The sequence below is a fragment of the Colobus angolensis genome, unplaced genomic scaffold, assembly GCF_000951035.1.
Source record: "Colobus angolensis palliatus isolate OR3802 unplaced genomic scaffold, Cang.pa_1.0 Scaffold266, whole genome shotgun sequence".
Classification (NCBI taxonomy): Eukaryota; Metazoa; Chordata; class Mammalia; order Primates; family Cercopithecidae; genus Colobus; species Colobus angolensis.
This window is the reverse complement of record NW_012115888.1, coordinates 4,384,202-4,403,579: the sequence shown is the minus strand read 5'-3', so window position 1 is coordinate 4,403,579 and position 19,378 is coordinate 4,384,202.

Here is a 19,378-nt window from a genome sequence, read left to right as displayed (position 1 = left end):
ACACCACTGTGGCTCAAGTTGAACATTCTACTGCTTTCCTCCTCAGACCCATTCCCCGATGACATTTTTTGACAGCCTTTTGACCTGGAAAATCCAAGACCACTGGGTCCTGCTCGCACAACTTTTGGCTCGAAACAAAAGGTTCCCTTGACTCTCACTAATAATCCCAGCCAGCTAAACCACTGCCAGAAAACTGAGAGACTACATAAGGATGATTTGAAGACAGAATGTTCCCTTAGTGACCTCTGTGTATTGAATTTGGAACTTTCTGCTTAAGATGGAATGAGAATAGTGAGTCATAAAGCGTAATCTGTTATCTCAGTGAGGCTTTTCAGATGGTATTTAAGGACATTGCACTGTCAGTTTCTTCAAGGATAAAATAAAGATTCCTGTCAAACACTGATATCCCTCTTCATCAAGTTTAGTTCTCAATTAGATATATTAGACTTGGAACATAGGAAAATAGTGCTAACAACAGATGAAATAAAAATAGTATGACATAGTGCATTTAGCCATAATTCCTAGCATTTACAAGTCATGACACCCAAGTTTTGAAAATTTGGCGTTCTAAGGCCCCACTCCTTTATTTTACACAAAACAAAACACACTGATTTAAAAAATTATTTTTCAAGCATCATGCTATTTGTTGAAATAATTGAACTGTGGGATTTTGGAGATTTTCCTTCATTTTTAAGACCCAGCTTCCTATTTATAAAATGGGAATAACAATTGCTACTGAACAGAATTAATGTAGAATAAATCGGATGATAGCTTGCATATGAAAAATTCATCGGCGCAGCCCCTGGCTCACCAAAGGTAAATAATTATTGAATTTGTACTTGAGTCCTGGCTAGTAAGTTGACTTATGTTTAGACAACTAGAATTAGTTTCTATATTTGCTCTTCCAGGAGATAAAGGAGTGTTTTAGTAATCACTGTTTTTTTTTTTTTTCTGTGAATGCATTGCTTCATCTATAAAATAAACACAGTGTCAAATAAAAAGTGGTTTGTGTGTTTCCTATTAAGCATTTCATAATGGAACCACCATTTATTATGATCACTATGAACTTGTGGTAAGAAAGTTCTTCCAATATAGTCAAGAAGTTTTGGAAATTAATTTGATGCAGTATCTCATTAATTGTCCTCTTTTCCTACATCACGTTTAGGACCAATCCTCACGATCTACAAATTAGGCAAGTTTTGCTATGCCCTGTTTTTTCTTTTTATGTCCCTAACTTGGCAGTGCTTTTTGTCTACATGGCAACAAGCTGTCTGCATGAAAAGTAAAATATTCAATCGTCTGGATGTTTTGTCTATACAATGCTACATGTTTTGATGTTATGTAGACAAAACATCCAGATAATTGATTTTTTTCTTTTCATCCAGATGTTCTGGCATTATTTATTCATAGCTTGTGTCTAGTTTACTAGCTATTGAAAAAGAAAGACAACACTAATATAAGAGATTACTTTAAATGACACAAAAAACATATTGTACATTAGATCACAAGTGGGTGTTTTTTTGGTACTGAAATAATTCATCGATTGAATACCTATGGTATTCACTCTGCATTGTTGTATTTCACATATATGAGACATTGCACAGATAAAGATGATTGGATATACACCATGTCATTTAAAATACTGGTTACAAACTATTTAGGATGGAGAGGGACAAAGCAAGAAATCTTTGATGAAACAAATCATTTGAGGTTATTACTATGCAAGACACTAATAATTGCTTACAAAGGCCATTCTGAGCTCTATTTTTTCTTTTTGTCTTTTAATAATGATATGGTTTGGCTCTGTGTCCCACCCAAATCTCATCTTGAATTGTCATCCCCATACGTCAAGGGAGGGAAGTGATTGGATCATGGGGTCAGTTTTCCCCATGTTGTTCTCATGATAGTGAGTTATCCCAGGATCTAATGGTTTCATAAGTGTTTGAAAGTTCCTCCTTCACATACTCTCCTGCCACCTTGTAAAGAAGGCACCTGCTTCCCCATCCACTATGAGTGTAAGTTTCCTGAGCTCTCCCCAGCCATACTGTGGCTGTGAGTTAATTAAACTTCTTTCCCTTAAACTATCCAGTCTTGGATATTTCTTTATAGCAGTATGAAAACGGACTATACAAATATCAAGATTGAAAAGCCAGACACTTTGCTTTCTTGGCCTCTTAATTATGGGTAGGTGACCAAGTGATTCAATTTTAGATAATGAGGCTGTAAAGGGAAGTGTATTATGGCATTTCTGAGAAACCTAGCTTGCTTATTGATGAAAAGAATAGATGCAAAGAAGCTTATTCACTTTGCTTCTTCCTTAGTCTTCCTTGGTTGAGTATGGGAGTGATGCTAGAGCTGCAGCAGCCATTTTGCAATCAGAAGCATGAGGAAAACCAGCAAGAAGAGGAATGAACGATATAAAAGAGTAGGCTGATACAAAACCATAAGCTGGAAAACCCAGCAAGAAGAGGAATAGAATGATATAAAAGAATAGGCTCTTGACACCACTGTTGCTGATTTAGCCCTAGTCCTCCCACCTTCAAACTTTTATTAATACCCTTATGTTTGTAGCTACTGTTAATCATGTATTTTGTTATATGTATCTGAAAACATTCCTAACTGATAGATATGCAGGTATTATGTCCCTTTAATGCACAATAATACTATAGCAAAGATTGCTAAACTGGCTTGTCCAATGTCATAACTGCAAAATTAGTGAGAAAAGCAGGCTGGAGCCCAAGTCTCTGGGCTCCTGTCACCAGAACACACTAGGTTTCTGAAGGCATTAAGTATTTATCAGCTAAATTATCGGGACTTAACTCAGAGGGAGTTAAGGTGCCACTGAACAATAAAACTAATACTAAAACTGTTCAAAGATACTTAAATAAGCATAGTGGATTCCTTTTTTTTTTTGCTAAATATGAAACGTATCAGAGCAGTTTTTGACTTTTTGAAATCTGTAGAAACTAAGAATCAGAATATTTGACTCTGTTCCAACACAATATTCTCTAGATCCTTCAAGAAGTTAGTTAGCTCTTGAAGAGTTTTAGTGGCGTGAGAGCATGTCGAATGGGGGAAAGAAAAAGCATGGGTTTTAAAACAGTCAGATGTGTGTATAACTCACATATTTGCACTTGCCAGAGATAAAATCTCAGGACAGGTACTTACCTGCCTAGTTTTTCATCTTTAATATGGTGCTAATTCAATTCACCTCTTCAATTCTTGTGAAGATTAATTGGAACAATGCATACACAGCACCTAGCCCAGTGTCTGGCAAATAGGTGCAACTTAAATAATAGGAGCTATTGTTCTTATGGACTAACCAAGAAACTGCCAGGTGCAGATGATGTAATACGAATGCCCTGAATAGTCAGTCAGTCACTCTCCTCTACCCAGGTGACCTTCTCCAGCGTGGCCATGATTAGATTAAACTTGAAGGTCTTGATAAAAGACCCACGCAACAATTGTGTGCCCACACACGTGCCAGGGATTCAGCCACTGTGGCTTGCATCACCAGCATTGGGTAAAATTGTGGCTCAGGTTAACAATGTATATCACCTGATTACCCAGTCTTCTGGCTATAAATATCTGAGGGAGCCAACCAACTACTTGAAAGCTAGATTCTGTTTTTGGTTGACATACCACAGTAAATAGTTCCATTCTCCATTTAACAAGCCTCTTGTCAAAGCACCTTGCTGGTTTATACCCTGAAAAAGGAAATTAAAGTACTAACGGTGAGCCAGACGCCACGGCTCGTCACACACACACAGCAAGCTCTGAATTCTAGTGAGCTCTTGTTTCAGTAAATTCAGCTTACTGTGTCTTTTCACAAAATAACTACTGGTAAGTTTTTTCTGTTCTGAATTCTCAAATGAAAAATAAAATCTTGGGCTCCAGCTGAAAGGTGGAACCTGCCATTCAATTCCTAACACAGGGAGTAGAGTTGCAGTGAGAAAACATGAAGCCAGCTCTACAATTTTTGCATTGTATAATGTTTTCTATGAACTTGGCAGAAGCCCTCAAAGGAAAAGACAGTTGGTGCTTAGGAACTAGCCTTGATTTTCTGCTTGGGACAGTGAGTATCAGGAATCCATTCTTAATGAAAAGCAAACAGAGGATCACTACCTTCCCCCATACATTCCTTACATATTTATACTTGAACATACTCTGTGGAGAGAGTCTTTCTTTCTTTCTTTCTTTTTTAATGCATTCTGCATTCAGAGGGTGTGCACAGGAAAGCCCCATCTGGAGGGCTGGGGCTCGAACAGCAAACTGGAAGTTAACCCTTGCATGCAACTATATTCACACTAGCTTGAATGTGAAGTACCATATGAATGGAGGGTATTGTGGCTTATTAAGACATTTCAAAGAAAGCTTCAAAACTAATTTTCAAACGTTATCCTTAGGGATACAGAAGCGACTCATCCTCTTCTATGGCTAGGCAATTTCTTTACTTCTAATGTAGGCTTGTTGAAATGGAAAAAGTTCTGAAGAGATGTCAGAGCCTCAGTCCCTTGTTGTGCAGCTATATTCGCATGAGCTTACCTTTAGTGGGTTCAGTTTTCTCATTTCTAAAAGACCAGCAGTGGCTCCCCAACGTGTAACCAAATTCTGGTGAAGGATGCTGTATGAAATCACCTGAAAAAGGTAAAGTACCATAAGAACAGGAAGCATTATTTTATGGCATACAAAGATAACTTTCAAATATTTATGTAAAAATAGACTCTTTAATTAAACATTTGATTTTGAGATACTTATAGATTTACATGAACTTGTAAGAAATAATAAAGAGAGTTCTGGTGTACCTTTTACCCAGTTTCTCCCTGTCTTATTCAGCTCACTCTGCCACAACAAAACACCATAGATTGAGTAGCTTAAACAGCAGAAATTTATTTTCCCGTAGTCTGAAGACTAGAAGTCCAAGATGAAGATACAGCATGGCTGGTTTCTGCCGAGAGCTCTGCTCCTGGCTTGCAAACAGACACTCTCTAGCTGGATCCTCACAGAGGAGGTAGAGAGAGAACAGGTGTCTGGTGTTTCTTTTTATAAGGACGCTAATTCCACTACGAGGACTCCTCCCACAATCTCAATTAAGCCAAATTAACTCCTAGAGGTCTCACCTCCAAACACCATGACATTTGAGATTAGGGTTTCAACATGTGAATTTGGCAGGGGACAAATTCTCTCCATAGCATTCCTAATAGTAACATCTTGCAAATCTATAGTAAAATATCACTGCCAGGATATTTACACAATGCAGTCAAAGCCCCCAAAATTTCCATCATCACAAGGATCCAAGTTATCCTTTTATAACCCATCCCATCTCCCTTCCACCCTCACCTCTCCTTAACCTGAAACCATGAATCTGCTCTCCATTTCTATAATTTTGTCACTTCAGAAATGTTATAAAAATTGAATCACACAGTATTCACCTTTGGGACTAGCCTTTTCACTAGGCACGATTTTCTGAATATTCTTCTGGGTTGTTGCATGTATCAATTTGTTCCTTTTCCTTGCTGAGTGCTGTTCCAGCATGTAGATATACCACAATTTGTTTAACCATTCACCCATTGAAAAAATATCTAAGTTGTTTCCAGTTTGTGAATATTACAAATAAAGCTACTACAAATTCATATACAGAATTTGGGGAATATAAGGTTTCATTTTTCTGAGATAAACACCCAAACATGCAGTTGTTGGACCCCATGATAGAGGCATGTTTACTGTCTTTAAAAAAACGAAATACTGAAAAACTGTTTTTCAGAGTGGATACACCATCTTAGATATCCAGCAACAATATACGATTCAGTTTCTTTTTATAATTGCCACCATTAGCTGTTTTCAACATTTTTAATTTTAACCATTCTGACAGGTGTAATGTTTCATTGTGGTTTTAATTTTCACTTCCCTGTTTGTCATCTGCATATCCTCTTCAGTGAAATGTCTCTTCATGTCTCTTATCCATCATCTAATTGGATTGTTTGTTTGCTTTTACTACAGAGATTTGAAGGTTTTTTTAATATTCTAGATATGAGTCTTTTGCCAGACTGGTAATTTGCAAATATTTTCTCCCAGTTCTCCCACTCTTTCAACAAGATATTCTACAGAGCAGAGACTTGAATTTACATTTAATTATATTTTAATGAAATGTAATTTACCATACCATTACCAAAAGTATGGCTCATACTTTTGTTTTGAAGCCTAAGAATTCTTTGTATGGTCCTAGATTATGAAGATTTTCTGCTATGATTTTTTCTGAAAATGTTACAGATTTACATTTTATATTTAAGTCTGTGATTCATTTTGAGTTAAATTTTAAATAAGATGTGACAGTTAGGTTGAGATTTATATTTTGCTTATAAATGCTTGCTCCAGCTCTATTTGTTGAAATGCTATTGTTTCTCCATTGAATTTTTGCATTTTTGCCAAAACTCAGGTGGAATAGTTGTGTAGATCTATTTCTGAATTCTCTATTCTGTTTCGTTAAGTTATGTGTCTACCCCTCCAGAAACACCACACAATCTTGATTGCAGTATCAATATAGTAAGCCTTAAAATTGAATGGACTGATTCCTCCTACTTTATTCCTTTTCTGAATAGTTTTAGTTATTCTAATACCTTTCCCTTTCTGTATAAGTTTTTGAATAATTTTGCCTATATCTACAAAATGGGATTTAATAGAAAGTGCATATAATCTATACATCAAATGGGGATAATTTACATGTTTACTATGAATCTTTCAACTATGAAGAGTGATTTCCTCCCATTTGTTTAGAAATTTCTTTGATTTACCAGTGTTTTGTAGTTTTCAAAGAATATTCAAATTCTGTATGTGTATTTATCCTTTAAAATTTTATTTTTGAACAGTTACAAAAGATATTGTATTTTTAATTTCAAATTCCATATGTTCATTGCTCATATATAGAAACACAATTATGTACGTTTATCTTGTATCCTACAAACTTGGTAAACTCACTTGTTAGTTCTGATAGTTTTCTTTCAACTGAAAATGTCTTGATTTCTCCTTCATTCCTAAAAGATATTTTTATTAGATACAAGATTCTAGGTTGGCAGTTCTTTTCTTTCAACCCTTGAAAAATATTGTACCACCTCCTATGCCCTCCATGACATCTGGTTAAAAAAAAAACCCATCATTTGTATTTGTTTTCCCATAAAGAAAACGTGCCATTTCTGTATTTGATGCTTTACATATTTTTGTATCAGGGTGAATTTGTTGGGGTTACCCTGTTTGTGTTTCACTTAGCTTCTTGAATCTATGTATTTATTTATTTTAATTTTTTATTTCCATAGGTTTTTGGGGAACAGGTGGTATTTGGTTATATGAATAAGTTCTTAAGTGGTGATTTCTGAGATTTTGGTGCACCCATCACCCGAGCAGTACACAGTGTACCCAATTTGTATTATATATCGTCTTATATATTTATTTTTAGTTTTTGCCAGATTTGTGAAGTTTTCAGACATTATTTCTGTAAGCACTCTTTCAGCCCTGTTTACTTTCTCCTCTGCCTCTGAGGTTCTTATGATTGAACCAAATATATATATATATATATATGTTATATATATACACATACACACAATTGTATACACACACACACACACAATTTTATATATACATGGAGATATGAGATTTTTAAATAATTGGCCAATATAGTTGTGGAGGTTGGGCAAGTTCAAAATCAGCAGGGTAGGCTGGTAGGCTGGAGACCCGGAGATGAGTTGCAGTTCCAGTTCAAAGGTGGTCCACTGGAAGAATTCCCTCTTTTCTGCAGGGAGCTCAGTTTTCTTCTATTAAAGCTTTCAACTGATTGGATGAGGCCCACCTGCATTATGGAGCATAAGCTGTTTTACTTGGTCTACTGATTTGAATGTTAATCCTATCTTTAAAAAATGCCTTCATAGTTACATCTAAAATAATTTTGACCAAATATCTGAATACCACGGTCTAGCCAATTTGACTCATAAAACTGACTATCACAATTCCACAGGCCCCTGAGGAACAGGGACCTTCGTTCATTTTTTCCAGTGTATTTTATTTTTGTTGTTAAAATTAAGTAATTACTATTATCTATCTTCGATTCACTCCTTCTTTTTTCTGCTCCGTCCATTCTGCTTTTGGGCTTATCCATTGAGTTTTTCATTTCAGTTATTTTATTTTTAGTTCTAAAATTTCCATTCCTCTGTGTATATTTCTTTGCTGAGACTTTCTGTTTCTTTGCTAAGGACTTCTATTTTTCATTTGTTTTAAATATGTTCATAATTGCTCATTGAAGGATTTCTATGATGACTATTCTAAATCCTTGACAGATAATTCTAACATCTCTGTCATCTTGGTGCTGACATCTATTAATTGTCTTTTTTTTTTTTTCATTCAGTTTGATATCTTCCTGGTTCTTGGTACGACGAATGATGTTCTATTGAGACCTGGACATTTTGGGTATTGTGTTGTGAGACTATGGGCTATGTAAACTTCCTCTTTCAGCTGCTTTCTCTGGAACCACTATGGAAAGTGAAGTGGGAGAGGGAGACATGCCTCATTACTTCCAGGTGGGAGCAAAGATCCAGGTTCCCCATTTAGCCTGCTTTGACATGACGGGGAGGTGAGCCTCATTAATGCTGGGCAAACGTAGGTGTTTCCACTCCCAGCTTAGCATCGCAGCCTGATTGGAAGGGATAGCAATCACTCATTACTGGTTCCCACTTGGCCTCCAATGATACCACAAGGGATGGAGTGGCCTTGTTATTGCTGAGCAGTGGTGAAAGTTCTATGCCTCCTCTGACATTTCAGATGGGAGGTAGAGGGTCTCTTACTACTGCCGGGTTGGAACGAGATTCAGCATCATATTTAGCCTTCTCTAACACTACCCCAGCTAGAGTTTGGGACGCCTCATTATGGCCTGGCAAAGACAGAAGTCTGCTTCCCTATTCAGCCTTTGCTGGTGAGAGAATCTCCTCTTCCTAGCTCTTTGTCTAGAGAGAGCAAGATCTTGTTGAACTTATTTTGTCTACATCCTTGGGCATTTCCAGGTTGCTGTCTTCTTTAATGTCTGGGATATATAAGGAAGAAAAGAAAACAAAGGGAATTTATTTCTGTATTGTTCCTTAAATCTTGATGTCTTAGACTACTACCTTCTCTTCACCTTTCAAAGTATTCTTGTGGTTATTTTATATCTAACATCTAGGTTTTTAAGTTGTACTTAGCAGGAAGAAATAGGGAAAAATACACCTACTTTATATTCCTGGAAGCAGAAGTTTATAAAAATTTGCTTTTAATAAGGGGCAGTAAGAAGGCAAACAATATCAAATAAAAATTCAATATTGTAACTCCAGTGGAATTATGGCTTATCACTAAACTAGAAACTATAAAAGTAGCTCCTATTCAAGTGTTCTTACTAGAATAATATTTTTACCTTGGAAGTCTACTGAACTCCCATCTCAAATTTTCTCACTTAAAATATTTTAATTGTTTTATAGTACTTATGTCTTTAGTTTATTATGACATTTGAATGTATTTATTTTAAATTGTGGTATAAGATATGGAAAATATTTAATACTGTATTTTTATCATGAATTTCTACTTTCTCTGGAGGAAAGTGAGATATTTTACTTTCCTCCCCATTCCTGGCCAGTTCCCAACTTTATCTCTGATATCCACAAGTAAAAGAATTTAGGGTCACATTGACTATTCATTTTCAGTGAAGTCCTAGACCATACGAATACCCTCCCTTTGCCTTCTTGACATATTCAAATAATAAGACTGCACATTTTTGGTTTTTTAAAGGTGAAGTTTATCTAGAAAACGTTTTCATTTCCAAATTCTAAAATCTAAAAATAATTTAAACAGTAAAAAAATTATAAATTATGTTTCAAAAGTTCAGATTCCTATGTTTCTTTTGTATAAATGAAAATTATTAAAATTAATTAATTACAAGAATGCTTTCAATAGTTAACTTTCTGTGGTTATAGTTGACACAGCATGCCAGTGGCTGATATGGAACTAGAACTCTCTCATCTCGACCTATGCACATCTGATCGATCTTATGTCTAGCTGTTTCTCTCAGAAGCCCTAGAAGAGAAGTGATTTTACCACCAATTTTGCAGGTAAGGAAACAAGCTCATTGACCAACATCACAAACTTAGTAACTAATGCGTTAAACTTTCCAAGATAACATAATTAGTAGCTGGCAGAATCGTAAGTCACTCACTATCAGTATTCTGATTCCAAATACAGTGCTTTCTTTTTCTGCATCAAAGCTCCCTCCCTGTGACTGATTTCAAGCTCTGCTTCCTCTCAAAGGATACACAAATGCAAGCAAGGTTCTAGCGTAAGTATCCAAACTGTATTCTCATTTTGCTTTGAGTACTCCATGCTCTTCTTAATACCTTACAGAGACTTACTTTTGCCTCCATTTGAGATGAAGGCAAAGATCTTTACAGCCTTCATCAAAGCTCTTCATAAGGAGGCTTCTAATTATTCTAAAGAGTAGTGGCTCCTCCTTAAATAACTAGAAAGCAGGACAAAATAGATTATACAATGGTTTTCAGACATTGGACAACTGGCAGTGCAACATTGTGATTCCTGAGAAAATAAAAACAAATGAGGTGAGCCCTGTGATTTTACCAGCTCAATGCCTGGATGCAGCTGTAGGCCATAGTGCAAGGAGAATAAATCCAACAGAGCCAACAGTCTTGCTGAGTTGAGCAGACACAATTCAGGGGCTTTGTCCTTTTCATGGAGAGAGGTGGCTAGAATTTTCAGAGAAGAGTGCCAGAGAGGAGGGAACTCCATGAAGAAAAGTCTGAATATTTGTGGAGGTGATGCTTTAAGTCTTTCACTGATGTTAATCTGCATACACAGGAGATAAAAATACTCAAAGCTGGGGAAAGAACCACTGAAAAACTGTAAGCAGAAGAATTTCCAATGTTCACATAAACTGAGTTTATGTGCCCATCAGCCAGAGTAGAAAGGTACTACAAGGCATAGTTCATTGAGTTTTCACAAAATGATATCACCTTAGTAGTGTGATTAAATTAGATTTAAACTATGGGGTGCTCTGGGCATGCCCTAACAAAGCATGAAAGTGTGCCTCAAAAGGGTCATACTGATTCCAAATGATACTAAGTGTGATCAAGGAACGATTTAAAACTATACAAAGGAAAACAGAAAAGCTATCAACCAAAACCAAATTATAAAATTTGTGACATTCAGCATCAAAGTAAAATTATCAGGTATGCAAAAAAAATATAGAAGAATATGATTCAAAGCCAAAAGAAAAAATTACTTAATAGGCACAGACCCAGAAATGACAGACATTACAACAACGATTGTAAATATGCTCCATATGTTCAACAAGGTAGAGAAAAATATCATTACGGTGAAGAGAAAATAAAAGATTTTTTTTAAAAACCAAAAGGGAACTTATATAAGCAAAAGATGTAATATCTAAAATGGATATCATACAGGGTAAAATTAGATAAAGGAGACACTGAAGAAAAAAAGTAATTACCTCTGAAGACAGCAATACAAGCTACCCAAAATGATAGATAGAAAAAAGACAAAATAATTAATAATGAATCAGTTATCTGAGCAACAATGTTAGTTTAATAAACATATAATTGAAACTCCAGAAGGAAAGAAGGAGAAACAGAAAAAAAAGTTGGGGAAGTGAATGCCAGAGTTTTACAAATTTGATAAAACTTATGAACTCACAGATTCAAGCTCAACAAACCCTTATTAGAGGAAATATAAAGAAATTTATGCCAAGAAACACCATAATCACATTTCTGGAAACAAGTGAATAGGAGATCCTTTTAAATACAGCTAAAGAGGAAAAGACATGTGAAACATGAAGGAACAAAGGTGAGAATGGCACCGTACTTCTTGTCAGAAAAAAACGTAAGCCAGAAAACAATGGAGCAATGTCCTTAAAATCTTATGTCAGTAAACATCAACTAAAAATTGTATACTCAGCAAAAATATGTTGCAGAAATAAAGGCCAAATAAAAACTCTTTTAGACAAACCACAGTTAGAGAAGTTATTTCTGGCAAATCTACACCTCAAGAACTTTTAAGGAAAGTTTCTCAAAAGTGATAACAGATGAGATTCTGAAATTTGTGCAAAGGAATGAAAACATTTAGAGATGATAAATATGTGGGTAAGTATAAAATATATTTTTCTCATTTTAGTCTCTTCAGAAGAAAATTGTTTAAAACAAAAATAAAGATAATGTATTGTGTGATTCATAACATATGCAGAAATAAAATGCATCACAAATACAGCACAATGGAAGAATGTGTTATAAGGTTTAGTCAGTATAGGCTGGGCGCAGTGGCTTATGCCTGTAATTCCAGCACTTCGGGATGCCAAGGTGGGCGGTTCATGAGGTCAGGAGATTGAGACCATCTTGGCCAACATGGTGAAACCCCGTTTCTACTAAAAATACAAAAATTAGATGGGTGTGGTGGTGCACACCTGTAGTCCCAGCTACTCAGGAGGCTGAGGCAGAAGAATTGCTTAAACCTGGGGGTCGGAGGTTGCAGTGAGCCGAGATCCCCTCACTGTACTCCTGCCTGCAGAGTGAGACTCCATCTCCAAAAAAAAAAAGAAAAAAACATTTACTCCGTATATAACAGTAATGTAATAGTATTTGAAGGTAGAATGTATAATGTTAAAGATGGGTATTTTAAAACTTAAGGAGTACACGAAAACATAAAGCAATATATTACACCTAAAATAGTGGTAGTGGAGACTAAATATAAGTATTAAAAACACATAAGTAATTAAACTAATGCAGAAAATAGAAGCTAAAAGAGTAAATAAGAGATAAGGCAAATAGAAAATAAACAGCAAGATAGTGGATTTTGTGAAAATCCCATCAACAATGTTTTTAAATGCAAATGATCCAAGAATTCAAATGAAAAGGGAGAGATTTTTAGATTGGATTTAAAAAATACTACTGTTATATCTAAAGACACAGATGTGCTAAAATTAAAAAGATAGAGAAAAATATATTATGAAAACCCTAATCACAAGAAAGCTGGAAATTTTATATTAATACCAAAGTAAATTTAAGAACAAGGAATATCATCAAGATAAAGAAAGATATTTCATAGTAAATAATAGATTAATATATCAATAAGACATACTAACCCTAAATATTAATAGATTTTATAGCAGAACTTCAAAACATAAAGCAAAACTTCAAACTAAAGGAAAAATAGAAAAATCTAAAGTTATGTTTGCAAACTTTAACATTCCTCTCAATAATTAATAGAATAATTGGGGAAATCAGTAAGCATATATATGACTTTTACTTAACCTAGTTGACAGCTATAAAACAAAACAAAATCCATTATTTTAATGTACACAGAAAACATTCACAAAATTAGATCATATTCCAAATCATAAAACAAATTTCATCAAATTTGAAAGGATTGTAATCATACTAAGTATGTTTTCTGTCCATTATTAAATTAAATTAGAAATCAATAACAAGTGGATATCTAGACAATGTCAAAATATTTGAAAATTGAAACGTACAACTTTGAATAACCCATGAATTAAAGAAGCAGTAGAACAGTTGATTACAAAATATTTCAAACTGAAGGAAAATGAAAACATAACATCAATATTTGTAAGGTGTAGCTAATGTAATGCTTTGAGGGAAGTACACAGATGGTCCAGACTTACAGTGGTCCAACTTATGAATTTTCAACTTTGCAAAGGTGGGAAACAATACACATTCTGTAGAAACTATACTTTGAGTGTCCATATACCACTTTGCCTTTCCTTTTCAGCACAGCATTTAATAAATTACAGAGATATTCAATACTTCATTACAAAATAGCCTTTGTATTAGATGATTTTGTCCAAGTATAGGCTAAAGTGTAGGCTAGTGAGTGTTTTGAGTGTGTTTAAGGTAGACCAGGCTAAGCTATGATGTTTAGTATCTTAGGTATATTAAATGCATTTTCAACTGACAATATTTTTAATGTATAATGGGTTTCTTGGTATGTAACCCCATTGTAAGTGGAGAAGCATCCATATAGAGTTGAATGTTCATATAAGAAAACAAAGAAGGACTCAAAGCAACGTTCTTAGATCCCACTTTAAAGAGAGTAGACAAAAGTAATTAAAGGAAATGAAAGGAAATTATGAAAGGAGATACGAGCAGAAATCAATAACAAAGAAAATGAAATATAACAAAGAAAATCAATGAAATATAAAGCTGGTTCTATGAAGAATATCCACAAAATTTACAAAATTCTACCCAGATTGATCAAAAAAGCAGGAAAGGAGCCAAATTACCAATGTCAAGAATAAAAGAGGAATATTACTACACATTCTACAAACCATATTCTATTGGTCTATGAGACCAGTAAGGAACTACTGCCAGTAACTCTATAAACTAACGAATATGACAGTTTTAACAATATGGACACATCATTTAAAAGACACAAACTACTAAAGCTTACTTTAAAAGAAATATTCTGAGTATCCTAAGCATAGTAAAAACCTTCCCAGAAACAAGAGCTCCGGGAACAGATGGCTTCGTTGTTGAATCCTAGCAAACGTTTAGTGAACAAGCCAGAGAAGTTTTGTTAAACTTTTCTGGAAACTAGAAGAGAAACATATACTTCCCAATTCATGAAGTTGTGAGCAAAGAACTCACAATTCATGGACAGACGAATCACAAAAGAGAAAACAACCAGAGAGTATCTAAATGAGCACAGTGCAAAAATGTTAATAAAATATTTAAAAAAGTTATTCCAGCAATATTTATCAAAATATAAATCATGATCAAGTGAGATTTATGCCCAAAAGACAAGATTTGCTTAACATTTTTAAATTATCTCCATACACACAGAAAAATTATTTGGAAAATTTAACATTCATAACTAAATAAATAAATGATATAAAGGATAAAAACTTTCATCAATAAACAATAAAAGGGATCTTCTTCATTACAAAGTCAACAGCTAACATCATATAGATTGTGAAAGACTGGACACTTTCCACATGAAAACTGGGAAAAAGGCAATTTTCACTCCTGCTCTTCAACACCATAATGGAGATTCTGTTCAGCAAAATGAGGCAAGAAAAAGACATACAGATCTGAAAACTGAATTAAGACTGTTCATATTCACAGACAACATGATCATTTATGTAGAAAATCTTATAAAATCCAAACATAAGCTGATAAATAAGTTTAGGTAATTCATAGATTGTAATATCAATATACAAAAACTAACTGTATTTCTATACAATAGAAAAAAATGGAAATTAAAATATTTTAAAATGTTACTTATAAAAGAATTAAAACTATGAAATATTTAGGTAAAAGCTTAATGAAACTTTTGCAAGACTGTGCACTGAAAATGATAAAATATTTCTGAGAGAAATAAGACCAAAATAAATTGATAGGTATACTATGTTCCTGGCTCAGAAGATTCAATGTCATTAAGATTTCAATTCTCCCCAAATTACAATGTATTTTCAATACAAATCAGCCAAAAATCTTCACAAGCTTTTTTTTCCTGACATTAAATCAATTATTTTGTAGACAATGAAAAGCTTCTCTGTAGAGAAATTGAAAGAACCTAGAATTTCCAAAAATAATTTTGAGAAAGAAGAACAAAGTTGGAGAAGTTACATAACCTGATTTTGTCTTATTATGAAAATACAGTAATGAAGCAGTGGATTCTTTGTTCCTGAGAGACATAGATCAATGGAACCGAATGGAGACTTCAGTAATGGGCCCATGTAAATATTAAATTGATTCATGACAAAGTTGCCAAGGCAATTCAATAAGGAAAGGACAATCTTTTCCCCAGCCTTACTGAAAAGACCAGCTATTCATATGCAAATAAAAGAAAAACAAATCTCAAAACTTAACACACACCACATTCAAAAATTGATTTCAAGTGGAGCATAGACCTATATGTCAGAGCCAAAACTCTTAAAATTCTGTAAAAAATTTATGAGAAAATTTGGAGACGTAGAAAATATTCACCAATTTAAGAGTAGGTAAAGATTTTTAAATAGGACAGAAGAAACACAAACTGTAAGGAAAATTTAATTGCACTTTGTTAAAATTAAAAACACTTGCTCTCCATAAACTCTGTAAAGAAAATGATGTCAAGTCTCAGTCTAGGGTAAAATATTGGCCAAATGTATATCTGGACTTCTAATCCAAATACATAAACTGGAGAAAAGGGAATCGACATACACTGTTGGTGGGAATGTAAATTAGTACAACTTCTATGGGAAACAGTATGGAGATTTCTCAAAGAACTAAAAATAGAACTACCATTCAATGCAGCAATCCCACTACTGGGTGCCTAGCCCGAAGAATAGAAATCATTTATCAAAAAAATACCTACAACCCTACATTTTTTGAAGCACTATGTACCATACCAAAGACATGGAATCAACCTAAGTGTCCATCCCAACTGAATGAATAAAGAAAATGTGGTATGTAGACACAATGGAATTCTATTCAGCCGGAAACAAGAATGAAATGTCCTTTGCAGCAACACGGGTACAACTGAAGGCCATTATCTTAAGTGAAATTACTCAGAAACAAAAAGTCAAATACTGCATATTGTCACTTATCAGTGGAAGCTAAATAAGGTATACATATGGACATAATGTGAAATGATAGCGATGGGAGGCTCAGAAGGGTGGGAGGGGTTAGGTAACAAGAAATTATCTAATAGGGCCAATGTACCACTATTTGGATGATGGTTACACTAAAAGCCCTGACTTCACCACTATGCAATATATTCATATAACTAAACTGCACTTGTACCCCTTAAATTTACAAGTTTTTCTAAAAAAAAAAAGTAGTTGTCTAACCCAATTTAAAACTTGGGAAAATATTTGAATGCACTGAAAATGAATATATGCAAATCGTCAATAAGCACATAAAAGGATGTGCAACATTGTTAATATGTGGACATTGCCCAGGAAAACCACTGAAATACTGCCACAGTAGATTAACTAGACCCACTAGAGCTATAATTGAAAGGAATAATGGCTAAAAGGAGAGAATAAAACTAAAATGAAAGAAACTAGTGTTAGTGAGGACATGGAACAAGTGAAACTCTTATAGGTTGCTGGTGGAAATGCAAAACAGTTCAGCTGCTTTGGAAAGTGGTTTGGCAATTTATTACAAAGATAAACATCCACCAACCATATGACCCAGCATTTCTATTCCCGGGTATGTATCCTGGGAAATGTGTCTATACAAGACTTATACTAGAATGTTCACAGCTGCTTTATTCATAGTACTCCCGAACTAGAGAGTTCCTAGATCTCTGTTAGTTGAATGGAAAACCAATTTTGATTTAATCTTATAAAAATATACAACTCAGCAGTCAGAAGGAACAAACTACTGATCCACATAACGTTTCATCCACATAGAGGAATCTCTAAAACATTGTGCTAAGTGAAAGATGCCAGACGCAAAAGACTACATACTGTATGATTCCATTTGAATGAAATTCTACAAAAGGCAAAACTATGGGGATAGAAAGTAGATCAATGGTTGACAGGTTCAATGGAAAGGGGAAGGGAATGTCTGAAAGGCGGGGATGAAGGAAGTTTATGGGATGATGGAAATGTTCTTTCTATATCATCATGGTGATAGAGGTTTATGGCCATGTGCCTTGGCAAAAACTCTTCAGATTGAACTCTTAAAATTGGTGAATATTTTGTGTGCAATTTATACTTCAATAAAGCTAATTCTTTTTAAAGTAAAAGATGGAAAAGATATCCTATGCAAACACTAATCCAAAAATTTGGGATGACTATATTAATGTCAGACGAAGTAGATTTCCAAACAAGGAATATAGATGAATAAAGAGGCCCATTTTGTAATACTAAAGGGATTAATTCATCAAGGGGACATATTAAAGTTTACTTGACTCCCTATCTAGTTATTTTTATAGCTCTTAAAATAGATCTTCCTGGCATTCATTTGCTTCTTTGCAGAAAGTGAGGTTCTAAAATGATTTTTTAATATTGTCTTAGTGTATTTTGGAGTAGGGAAGCTTTTCTTTTCCCAAATCATGTGTCAGAATGTTTCAGGCCAATTTCTTCAGTTCTACTGTAATTATTTTGGCTGACTTTTTTCATCGGCTAGATGTGTTATTAATTGTCTTTTATTCAGAAATCTGAAACTTACTGACTTCGTTGATGGATTTCTAATGTTACTCAGTAAAAAAAAATAGTTAAATATGTGCAAACATTTATTTCACTTTACCACATATTTTAAAAGATTTCCAAAATGTGTAATATTAGAATATTAATACATATGTTAATATATTTTATAATTTATTATTGATGTTATATTTGACATTTTAAATTATTATTTATGTAATATTAACATTATTGCATAGAACAAGTGTTATGATATTTAGAAAGATTAGCAAACTTTGATCACCACAATTGACCAAAACGATGGCCAAGACAGCTATGCCTTCAAGATGACTGTGAAATCTTGGAGTTCTTCCCCTTTCAAAACGTGACAATGTGGTTATCAAAGAACTCCCAGCAGCCCTCCCTTCTTTGCCAATCATGTCCTTGTTCTCCAAAATGAATCCTCAGGCTCTGTTACTACCATAGTTGTGAGCATCACGGTATCAGGTTATCTGCTACCATGGATCCTTACCACGTGCCAGCATTGCCTGAAATTCCTCTCACAAATTCCTCTCACTCCCAAATTCCTCTCACTCTAGCCTGTTCTCCTTCCTAGTCACGTCTGTGCTCTTTCCAAGCTTTGGCCACAGAATTCTCCTTTGTGTATCTCAACCTCCTCTCCCTGCCCAGCTGACAATAGCATGGTGCAGTGGATTTGTAACTCACCTTTGCCTCGTGAGACTTACAAAACATGCTTTCTTTAAAAAGCAGAGATGAACTCTTTTGAAACGAGTGTAATTCACATGTCTACTGAAGTCATCCAATCACTTGAATTGGAGAAAATGCAAATTGGCTTTAACCCACACATTGTGGGAAGTCCAAAGCCTCCCTATATTTGCCACTTCCCAGGGGGCTCATGTTCTTCTGGTTCCCACCAAACTCTTGTTCTCACCTCCCAGCATTTCTCTTATTTCTCTGCTTCATACTGAATTATATATAGAACATCATTCATTTTCTGTGATCCCCCTCACCCCAATAAAAACACTCACACCTAGCATTTAAAATTGTGGCAGATCTTGCAAATGGAGAGGTTTTATTTGCCAACATTACTCAGCTCTTCCACTCACTCCAAACCCCTCTCACATTTTTCTCTTCCCTCCTTTTTTCTAGATCTCAGCCTTTAAGAGACTCCAGGAAACTCCTCCCCCTTCATTTATC